General features: G+C 38.8%; 1 protein-coding gene and 1 pseudogene across 3 annotated transcripts in view; both read left to right on the forward strand.

Moving 5' to 3' along the window:
* Nucleotides 1-12,221, forward strand: part of Rtl4 (retrotransposon Gag like 4) — a 371,546-nt gene that overhangs the window by 310,917 nt on the left and 48,408 nt on the right. The window lies entirely within an intron of this gene.
* Nucleotides 9,045-9,618, forward strand: LOC101827790 (annotated as a pseudogene).

The following is a 12,221-nucleotide window of genomic DNA, read 5'->3' on the forward strand; positions in this document are numbered from 1 at the left end:
GACATTAGCTTGTGCCATCCCTTTTTTCCCTTGTAGGCCTTGCCACAGTCTCAGTAACAATACAGCTAGGAAACTATGGAATGAAGTCTCTAAAATGAGTATTTCCTTCTTTCATAAAAACTTAAGGTTTTATTTGAGCGTGTGCATGCATATGCATATGCCATGATATAAGTATAGAAGTCAGAGGGCAATTTTCAGAATTTGGTTCTCTTCTTTATTGTGTGAGTTCCAAGGCCAGGTTCTCATGCTTAGTGGTGGGCTCCTTTATCCATCGATGGCCCCAATCTTCCTTTTTCAAACAGTCAATTCTAGTTTGTCACAGCAGTGGGAGACTAACGAATACAAAAGCTTTGCTGGATGAAACATTGCAAGCACTTTCACCCATCTTGTAAATTGTTTGTAGGCTTTGTTAGTGTTTCCTTTGCTGTACAGAACCCTTTATGTTTATTTTATGTAATCACATTTGTCTGTATCTTTGTTCATTTGTTATGCTTTTGTGATCTTGCACAAACCCGTTTTGCCCATTATAATTTTATTGAAGCATTTTACCTATGTACATTCTCCTAGTTTCATGATTTCTTATCTAATATCTTAAGCTTTAATCAATTTTACCTGATTTCTATAATTGAAATAATTCAGTTGCCTAGTTTCATTCTTCTATAGATGATTGTACCATTTCTAAGGATCATTTACTGAAAAGGCATTCATTTCTGTAAGGCGAGTTCTTTGCAATTTTGTACAGAAAAATGCAATTACCTGTTGATGCACGGATACCCTTTCAGGCTTCCTATTCGGTTCTATCGGCTTATGTGACCTGTTTATTCCTGCATCATGTTGTTTTCATGGCTGCAACATTGCAATATATTGGTGCTTCTTTTCTTGTGGTGACAGTGCTACAGGGTCACAATGCCCGGGAACACATGCATGCTAGGCAAGTGCAGTACTACCAAGCAATTGGACAATGGGAACCATTTCCCTAGCCCATAAATTACATTTGGATGTCAGATATCCAACATTTTCCTTATGCTCATGATGGCATTGCCTGGTGTGTGTGTGTGTGTGTGTGTGTGTGTGTGTGTTTGTGTGTGTGTTCCTGTATAAATCTTAGAATGGCTTTTATATTTCTGTGAAGAATGTCTTTGGTATTTTGATAGAGATTGTATTTAATCTGTACACCATTCTAGCTATTATGAATATTTAAACAGCAGTAATTTCCCAGTCCACTTCTGTGCGCTCTCTCTCTCTCTCTCTCTCTCTCTCTCTCTCTCTCTCTCTCTCTCTCTCTCTCTCTCTCTCTGTGTGTGTCTCACTACCCCCTCTCTCTAAGATCTCATGTAGTAAGTGCACGTGGTTTATGTAGTACTGAAATTTGAGCCCAAAGTTTTGTTTTTACTAGGCAAAACTTCTACCAGTTGAGCCACATACTCAGTGCTAATTTTTTCATAAGTGTTTATAATTTTCATTAGACAGACTTTTCACATCTCTGGTCATATGTATTTCCTGTTCTAAGTATTAAAAGGGATTGTTTTCTGGATTCCTATTTCAGATAATTTTCTATTGTCATATAACAAGGCTAAAGATTGTTTTATCCTACAGTTTTGTTAACTCTTTTATTAGTTCTTACCATTTGGGGCAAAGTCTTGTGTGTTTTCTATTTATGAAGTGATCATGTAATCTCCTCACAGTGAAAGTCTATTTTATGACTGTGACATCATTTTTAACCATTTCTTGTATTGATGGATATTAAGAATGTTTTTGTCTTGGAGTTCTTCTTTTCTCCTACTCTTCTTCTAGAAGAAAATTTACACAGCACAAAGTGGTCTTGAAAGGACAAAACATTGAATGAGTAGCAAACTGGGAGTGGATCTAGGAAGAGTTTGAGGAGTAGAGGTGACTATGAACAAAACACATTATACAAAACTCTCAAAAACTAATGAAAAAAAGGAACTGCAATGCTGGCAGACTCCAGATAGTCTGGGCAATGCAGGCAGGTCCACTACATGCAGAGCAGACCCAGGAAGTTCCAAGGACAGGATGGGCAGCATTGGGCCTCAACCAGAGGGCATGGAGGGGGGCCAAGACTGTAAGGCAAAAGACACAGTCAACAAGACAAAATGGCAGCCTGCAGAATGAGAAAAGATCTTCACTAATCCTACATTTGACAGAGGGCTGATTTCCAAAATATACAAAGAACTCAAGAAGCTATTCACTAAAAACACCTAAGGATTCAATTAAAAAGTGATGTACAGAACTAAACAGAGAATTCTCAATAGGGGAATCTAAAATAGCTGAACGACACTTATGAAAGTGCTCAACATCCTTAGCCATCAGAGAAATGCAAATCAAAACAACTCTGAGATACAATCTTACACAAGCCAGAATGGCTAAAGTCAAAAACACCAATGACAGTTTATGCTGGAGAGGATGTGGAAAAAGGGAACACTCTTCTACTGCTGGTGTGAGTGCCAACTTGAGTAGCCACTTTGGAAATCATTATGGAGATTCCTCAGGAAAATAGGAATCAGTCTACCGCAAGATCCAGCAATTCCACTGTTAGGCATACACACAAAAGTATATGCATTCATACAAGGACATATGTTCAACTATGTTCATAGCAGCATTATTTGTAATAGCCAGAACCTGGAAGGAACCTAGACACCCCTCAACTGAAGAATGGAGGCAGAAAATGTGCCACATTTACACACAATGGAGTATTATTCAGCGGGGAAATAAAAACAATGAAATCTTAAAATTCATAGGCAAATGGTTGGAACTGGAAGAAAACATTCTGAGTGAGGTAACCCAGTCACAGAAAGACAAGCATGGTATGTACTCACTCATATATGGTTTCTAGATATAGCAAAAAGTTTACCAGCCTACAATCTACACTTCCAGAGAAGCTAGGAAACAAGGAGGACCATAAGAGAGACATACACGGTCTCCCAGTGAAGCAGAAAGGGACAAGAGCCCCTGAACAAATGGGGAGCATGGGGGCAGAAAGAGGAGAGGAGAAGAGGAGGGGGAAGGAGATTGAGTGGGAAGAGGAATAGAGGAGAGCAAGAAAAGAGACACATCAGTAGAGGGAGCCACTACAGGTTTAAAGAGAAATCTTGCACTAGGGAATTGCACTGAGTTCCACAAGGATGACCCCAACTAGTTCCCTAAACACCCTTCCCCTATGATGAGAATGATAACTGCCATAAATGCCATCCTAGAGCCTTCATCCAGTAGCTATTGAAAGTAGAAGCAGAGATCCACAGCCAAGCACTGAGTCAAACTCCTAGAAACCAGTGACAGAGACGGAGGATTGATGAGCAAAGGGGTTAAGACAAGGCTGGAGAAACCCACAGAAACAGCTGACCTGAGCAAGGGGGAACTCATGGACCCCAGTCTGACAGTTAGGGGACCAACATAGGACCAAACCAGGACCCCTGAACGTGGGTGTCAATTAGGAGCACTGGACAGTCTATGGGGCTTCTGACAGTGGAACCAGGATGTATCTGTTGTGCAGGAAAAGACTTTGAGAGCCCATTTCCCATGGAGGTATACTCTTTTAGCCTAGATACACAGGGGAGGGCCTAGGACCGGCCACAAATAAATTGACAGATTTTAATGATCCCTCATATAGGGCCTTACCATCCCTGGTGAATGGTTGCGGATGAGATGGGGGGTTTGCTAGGGAGTATGAGAGAATGGGAGGGAGAGGGAACTGGGATTGATAGGTAAAATGAGATTGTTTCTAATTTAAATGATATATATGTATATAGTCCTTACATGTTTTATGGCTGGGGTTCCCATAGATTAAAGGAGATCCTGAAATGCCTGAAAAGGATCCTTGTGCCTGGGATAATTGTAAATCTCATGAACTAGATCTTTGAAAAAGTTTTGGGTTTTGGCATGCTGCCAGACCTCCTACGAGTTCATATGTGTGGCTGCTCTGCTGTGTACAGGGGATGTTTCCTTATAGATATCTACCACTCCCAGATATCACAATCTTCCTACCCCCTCTTCCACAATGATGTCCAATAATATAAATATAAATGGTTCTAATTTTGTTCTCTGTTTTGGGGATAAAATATTGACCAAAAGCAGCTTGAGGGGGATCAGATTTATTCAGCTTGCAGGTTATAGTTCATTGTCAAAGAAAGTCAGAGAAGAAACTTAAGACAGATTTCTTGGCAAAAAGTTGCTTACTGGCTTGACTTCCATGGCCTACTCAGCTACCTCACTTACAGAGCCCATGGGATTATTATGAACATTAACGTTGAGCCTCACAAATTGGTCTTGAGGGATAAAAAAACAAACCAAGTTGGGCAAGTAGGGTACAGGTGGTAGGATATGGAAAGGGATTGAAAATAAGGGGATAAGGGTAAATATTATCAAAACGTGTTGTAGAAAACACTGAAAGAACTAGTGCTTAGAATAAAATCTTTTGCATACTGTGCCTTTATAAATGTCAATTAATTTTAATATAGACATTCATTTAGACAATTTAAATAACTTGATAGTCTCTGTAATTTGCTTGCCACTGGCATTGTTAGTGATTGAAAATAATTCATGTGGGCGTGATAAAAAGTTCAAACAGCATATGAACCATCAAATCTATGTTCAAAGCCCATGATGATTATTTAGCTTAGTAGTGCCTAGGGCACATCACTTAATTTCTCTGTTTCTTAGTTTCATTATCTGTAATATGAGTCATACATATCATCCACAACTTGTAGGGTTGTTGTGGGAAAGGAGTACAATGTGCAACTCATTCAAACTAGTACCTTACTCTAGGTTAAGTACTATATAATTGTGTTTGTTTTCACATAATTTTTGTATTTTCCTGTAAGTTGATATTTTATTTTCTTTCACTAGCTTTTATTGTGTATGATTCAGTTTGGGGAATTATAAAAACCCTTTGTTAAGAAAATTGTTAAGCCTAGCTTTGGGATTCATTCCAATAATCTCAGGACTGGGTATCTCAGGCAGGAGGATCACAAATTCAAGACTATTCTGGAATACATAGTTAAACACTGTGGAGTCTTTCTGAATCTGATGAAGCTTTGTTGATATGGCAATCCCAAGCTGTATCTAATTCTTTGCATAGCATTCTTTTTTCCATGAAGAACTTTTAAATGGTAAGGCTTCAAAAATTTGAGTCATGCTTCAAAAGACTTTCCGTATGTCAAAATATGTTTATTTTTAAGTTTCTTTTGTTGTTTTTGTCTTTTCCCCATCCCCTTTGGTATATCTATATAGATTTTTGTGACATAAGAAGTAAAATAGCATTCTACCTTTCTTTCCTTTACAAATGTCTTGGCAGCTGCCCTAGTGCTATTAGTTGACTTTCTCATATAAGTTGAAACCCTTGCTATCCACCAGTTGATTCTAGTGCTCTTCACCCTAAAATAGTGCATGGCCCAGCCCCTATTCATCTCACTCTCATATTTATTCTGCTTTTTACATGAACAGAAGGTGACCTGGGCAAGGTAGTTTCCCTTGTGATTGAAGAATAGAAAAGTATGAAGTTCATCTTATCTCTGAAGGTATCACTAATGAACAGTCAATTGAAGTTGATATAATAAATTTCTATTGAAGAATGTATATGAAATCCTTTCCTGCCTACTATTGATTGTATTATGTGGGCATATCCTGTAGTTTATATTTTCTGAATTATAATGTAGCTATGCTGACACTTCTCAGATACACATTTTTTTCACTTAGGTAGAAATTTTAAATATAGAATTAAGTCAGGTGGCATAAATTTTAAATTTTTCATTGAAATATCATATACACGGCTTGAGACTTTTTCAAAGGTGCCCAAGTAACCAATCTCCATATCTGGAAAGAGTGTTACCAGAGGTGCAGAGGCTCTCCTAATGCTCCTTCAACCATTGCTTCCTCTCAAACACTTTCACTATTAGGGCTTATAACACATCTTACTTGTGCCTGAGTTTGAAATTTTGTGTTATTGTTTTGTTTCTTGTCCTTTTGATTCATGATAGCACTAGAGGTCTGCATCTTGTCTGTGGGCACATTTGTAGACAGCTCCTTGTAATTGCTATGTAGCATTCCTTTGTACGAATATACCACCGAAATTATTTTTTTCATTTTAATGTTAACAACCTTATGGTGTTTTAAAGTATTCTTTGTGTTGCTTCCATGAACACTCTCACACATGTATTTCTGTTGGGTATGTACTTTAGAGGGTCTCTATACCTAAGGAATTATTTTGTGTATGTACCTTAGAAGTTTCTGGGTTCAAGGGTATGTATGCAAGAGGCATTTATGTATATTTAAACTGTGTTATAGAAATACATGATTATGATGGTGTAAAAGTCATTGCTGTTATGTGATAGACTCTCATCTTCAAAGTTAATGTTTATAATAATACTATGGGCTCAAAATTGATGCTATTATTTTATTTGTGAGATAAGAGAGACTCACAGACATTAAACCATCATCCAAGATAAGAGTTAAAAAATAAAAATGCCAGGACTTTCCTGACTTCCAATAGTATTTTGCTTCTAGTCTAGAGCTGTGATAACAAAATACAGCACACATAATGATTTGAAACAAGAAAAATGTAATGCCCTATGGATATAAAGGGTACAAATCTGAAATAATGATATTGTCAGGGTCAAACTTTATTGGCCCCTAGCTTCTAGCTGTTACTGACAATTTTTGATGTTCTATGTATATCTATATCACGCCAAGTTCAGTCTATATGTCTCTTCTTTCCATAAGGATACTCTTAACACATTAGATGGTGGGACTGCTATAATCTACTATGAACTAATCTCAACTTGATTGCTTTGGCAAAGATTTTGTTATTATTTGAATGCCCCTTCCAAATTCGTGATGATACTTATTCGGCATCATGGCAGCATTGAGATGACAGATGAGACTTTTATGAGTTAATTAATTCCTTAGGGTTTCACTCTTATGGATGGATTGATGCCATTATCATTGGACATGGGATTTAGATGGCTACTGAAGGAGTTATTTCTTATAAAAAATGAACATTCTTCTTGAGTGTTCTATTGCTTCTGTCACTTCCCTTACATGTTCATTTGCCATGTAATATCATCTGTCATGATTTGATGAAGCAAGAAGGCTCTCCTTAGAGGCAGTCATTAAATCTTTGACTTTTCAGCCTTCACAAATGTGAGAAAGAAACTTATTTTCTTTACAGATTGCCTAAGCTGTGGATTTGTCATAGCAGTAAAATAAATAAAATAGACTAAACCTCTATTTCTTAAAATTGATCACATTTAAAGATATCATGGGCTAGGAATTCAGTGTAGCTTTGGGGCAAAGGAACATAATTCAGGCCATAACAACTTCCTATCTCATTTTGACCCTTTCATCATAGTGACTAACAGAACATTATGCTGTGTAAAATGAACTTTAATTTTGGTAGTGCTGAGGCCTATTGCATGCATACCTATGAGAGTGAACAAGAATTATTACATAAGTTGCTAGTGGAATGCCATAACTATGTTGAGTGTATTTCCAGTCTAATATTCTGTCTACATTGTAGGATTAGCAAAACCAACACCTATCACACACTATGATAGTGTGACTGGAGACATGCCTTCTTGTATTTACTATGATAAAGGTGCCAAGCAAGGCCCAGATTGAGGGAGACTGTGACCACTTGCTTATTTCTTCAAGATGGGCCACATTATGTCAGAAACATTGCATTTCTATTGTTGGCAAAATAGGTCAGTTATATTCTGCTATCTTTCTTCTCATCAGGAATCTATTTTTTGCAAATCCCAGCAAAATGATAATCAGCACTTGTATTTTTTGATGAATACCCGCCAAGGGCCACATGCTACCATAGAAATTTGGTACACACCATCTAATCCTTAACACAACCTTTCAGGTAGGCAATCATATAAATGCAACCTTTGAATTATTCCCATTGGTAAAAGGTGGGCAATAGCACCAGGTGGGCAGTATGACCTGAGAGAAGAGGGCGCATGTCAGTGATAGATGTTCTTTGGCATATCAGCATGTCTTGATATCAAGAATACAATTAGAATCTGAGAAAGCTAATATGCCATGCTTATGACATTGAATTCTAGTGCCAAACTAGAGTCTGGCTATCAAATTTGGCTTCTCGGTAAGATAAACTTGCTATATATAGTATCTTTTGAAAATCATAAAGGATGTACCATTCAAATCTCTTCAGAGAGTGAGCAGAGGTTAGAGATGAGCTAATATTGAAATGAGGCTCCTCAAAAAGGTAGCTGGAAAGCATCATCCTTTCTTTTGTTAAAAGAATAGGTAGCGTGAAGTCACAAAACCAGATAATTCCAATTCCAATATGTAGATAGAAATGTGATAGGAAAAAACAGCTCAGCCAAACTGGATCTTAGTATCTACTCTTTTTGAACAGAGAGGTCATAAACTAGTGGTCAAGAATTTGAATCCGAACCACAGATATTCATTTATCCTACATAGAATTAAATTTATATTACATAATGAAACCAGATAATTTTTAAATGAAAGTCCATGTTTTTGAAAGATTTTAAAAATCAATTAGATGTACATCACAGAACAAATCAATTTCAACTACTCTTTAAAAAGCAATGTCTTTCTGATCTTCCACAATTCTTTGTGCAGTTGATTTTCATCACCTTTTGATGTTATTTGTGGCATTTAAGTATTTGATCTTTTATGAATTTTTGACTGAGAAAGAGTTTGATTCAGACCAGGCCCCAGTCTCTACTACAAAACACCAGAGTAAAGAGGTCAGATGACATTCTCAAGTTGATTATGATGATAGCTACCTGGGAAGAATAAACCAGAAATCATTGATTGTGTGCTTTGAATGGCTAATGTATACAGGGTTTCACATCTCACAATGCACATCTGACATTGGACTAGGGAAACAAATGCATATAATGAAGTAACTTCTCAGAATTTATTTTTATTTCTCCTTGAAAGCCTCCACTATTGTACTATTGTATAGATAGTATATTTATATGGTTAAAAACACAAAATAATAGTCATTTCCTTTGGAGGCAGCTATCAGGTGAGCCAATATGAGTGCATACAAATACATCCAGGAGTTATGAAGGAAGAAGCAGTCCAACATGTGTTTTCTGCTGAAAGTCTGTTGCTGGCAATACCACCAGCTCTCTGTGCTGCACACAGCCTGATAAAGCATGAAGGCTGGGATACAAGGCCAAGCAAGGTATGTCATACACAGGGTTCATGTTTGCTGTGGTGGCCAAAAACACCCAGTTCCTAAGGGTGCAATTTACGGCAAGCCTGTCCATCATGGTGTTAACCAGCTAAAGTGTGTGCGAAGCCTTCAGGCTGTTGCTGGGGAGAAAGTGGGACGTCATTGTGGGGCTTTGAGAGTCCTGAATTCTTACTGGGCTGGTGAAGATTCCACATATAAGTTTTTTGAGGGTATCCTCATTGATCCATTCCATAAAAATATCAGAAGGAACCCTTGCACCCAGTGGATCACCAAACCAGTTCATAAGCACAGAGAGATGCGTGGACTGACTGCAAGAGCCGTGGCCTTGGAAAGGGCCACAAGCCTTTGGTGGCTCTCACTGTGCAGCTTGGAGAAGGCACAATACTCTGCAGCTCCACCATTCCCGCTAAAATATGTGAGGTTTGTAAAGTTCATACCCAATCGACAATTTAGGACCGTTAAAAACCCACAAAATAATAAAAAATAAAACAATACATACTTAAATAGGTTAATTGATAGGGAATACGTAATAATTTCTGCAAAGCTATAGAATACTTACTGTCTCAGGGAAAGCAGTTTGCAACTATTAGGTGTTATTGGTTACTATGTACAAAAGAGAATTAATCCTTAGCCTGAAAATATTGAGATTATGCCACGAATGAGTATCCTGAGCCATCAAGAAGTTCCTTACCCAAATGCTCAATGAGGTATAAATCACTATTTACACTCAGACAAGGTTCTGGAACCTCAGAGGCTCAGGAGCATCTAAGACAAAGAGTTCTGTGCAACTACTGAAGTACCTAGTGGTATAGCAGTAGCATCTCTGTTTTTTTTGTGTATTTTTTTATTTTAATTTTAAATAGCTTGTTTTACATGTCAATCCCAGTTCCCTCTCCCTCCCCTCCTCCCGCACTCCCCTTCCACCCTCCCTCCCACCCTATTGCCAAATCCTTCCACATAGGGGATGTCTAGAGTCTATCATTTTACTCTTGGTAGGGTCAAGGCACTCCCCTAAGAGTCCAGGCTGAGAGAGCATCTCTCTTTGTGCTATAGGCACATGAAGACAGATTGTATACCAGGGATAGACACTGATCCACAGCTCAGGGCCCCATAGGTTGTCCAGGCCTTCTCACTGACACTCACATTTGGGGGGTCCAGATCAGTCCCATTCTGGCCTCCCCACTGTCGGTCTGGGGTCCAAGAGCACTCCCCTGTTCAGATCAGCTGTCTCTGCTGGTTTTGCCAGCCCATTCTTTGCCAATTTGCTCATCATTCCTCTCTCTCTGTCACTGGGTTCCTTGGGTTCAGTTCAGTGCTTAGCTGTGTGTTTGCCTCTGCTTCCATCAGTCCCAGGATGAAGGCTCCCGGATAGTTATAGACATCAAGTTCATTATCAGGAATGGGCATTCGAGGTGGTCCCTCCACTATTGCTTAGCTTGCCAATTGATGTTATACCTTTAGATCACTCGAGGTCACTCTGGTGCCTGATCTGTCTTCGATCCTATGATTCCCTCTTCCCCCTATTCTACCCCCACCCCCTCAACTTCCTGTTCCCCCATGACCAACTCCCTTCCTCTTTACCCCCTCTATTCTTCCCAGGTCCCACTACCCCCCTCGCCGTGTTCCCCATCCATTCAGAGGATCTTGTCTCCATCCTCTTCTCTTGGGTACTATGCATATATGCATATCTTTTAGGTTCTTTCCTGTTTCCCAGACTCTCTATCTGTGGGAGTGCAGACTGGCACTATCCTGATCCATATCTAAAATCCATATATGAGTGAGTACATACCATGTTTGTCTTTTTGCGACTGGGTTACCTCACTCAGGATGGTTTCTTCCAGTGCTATCCATTTCCCTGCGAATTTCAAGATTCCATTGTTTTTTTCTGCTGAGTAATACTCCATTGTGTAAATGTACCACATTTTCTCTATCCACTCTTCAGTTGAGGGGCATCTAGGTTGCTTCCAGGTTCTGGCTATTACAAACAATGCTGCTATGAACATAGTGGAGCAGATGCCCTTGTTGTATGAACCTGCCTCATTTGGATAAATGCCTAAGAGTGGAATTGCTGGGTCTAGTGGTAGATTAATTCCCATTTTCCTGAGGAATCTCCATACTGATTTCCAAAGAGGCTGTATGAGTCGGCATTCCCACCAGCAGTGGAGGAGTGTTCCTCTCTCTCCACATCCCCTCCAGCATAAATTGTCTTCGGTGTTTTTGATTCTAGCCATTCTGACAGGAGTAAGATGGTATCTCAGAGTTGTTTTGATTTGCATTTCCCTGATGGCTAAGGATGTTGAGCACTTTCTTAAGTGTCTCTTGGCCATTTTAGCCTCCTCTACTGAGAATTCTCTATTTAGCTCTGTACCCCACCTTTCAAGTGGATCCTTTGGTGTTTTGGAGACTTGTTTCTTGAGTTCTTTGTAAATTTTGGAGATTAGCCCTCTGTCAGATGTAGGGTTAGTGAATATCTTTTCCCATTCTGTGGCCTGTCTTTTTGTCTTTTTGATTGTGTCCTTTGCCTTACAGAAGCTTTTTAGTTTCAGAAGGTCCCATTTGTTAAATGTCGATCTCTGTTTTATTCAAACTGTAGGATACATAGATTCTTTGTAAGAACAAGGAGATCTGGCTTTCAAGTTTCCTTCCAGCTTGAAGGACATTATTAGTTTTTGAGACAGTTCTTATCACCCAAATTTATGTTGAATTCACTATGTATCTGAAGATGACCTTGAACTACAGATCATCCTACTTCCATCTATCAAGTGCTGACTTTATGAGGGACAAGCACCACTGCATCTATTTTGGAACATTTTTTTATGTCTTAGTTTGCCACGTATGAAGGAAGAATAATGGAGGTTTCTCTTTGCTAAATTACAAAGTAAATAAAAACTGTAGCATGAGGACTTTATAGAATGAAACAAACTTCCGTATAAAAGTACAATATGTTTGTTGACAAATCTATAGTACTAACCAGGTTAAAGTTGGTTGCCATATTTCCTGAAAGAAAGGACCC

The sequence above is a fragment of the Mesocricetus auratus genome, unplaced genomic scaffold (genome assembly GCF_017639785.1).
Source record: "Mesocricetus auratus isolate SY011 unplaced genomic scaffold, BCM_Maur_2.0 Super-Scaffold_100003, whole genome shotgun sequence".
NCBI classification, from domain to species: Eukaryota; Metazoa; Chordata; class Mammalia; order Rodentia; family Cricetidae; genus Mesocricetus; species Mesocricetus auratus.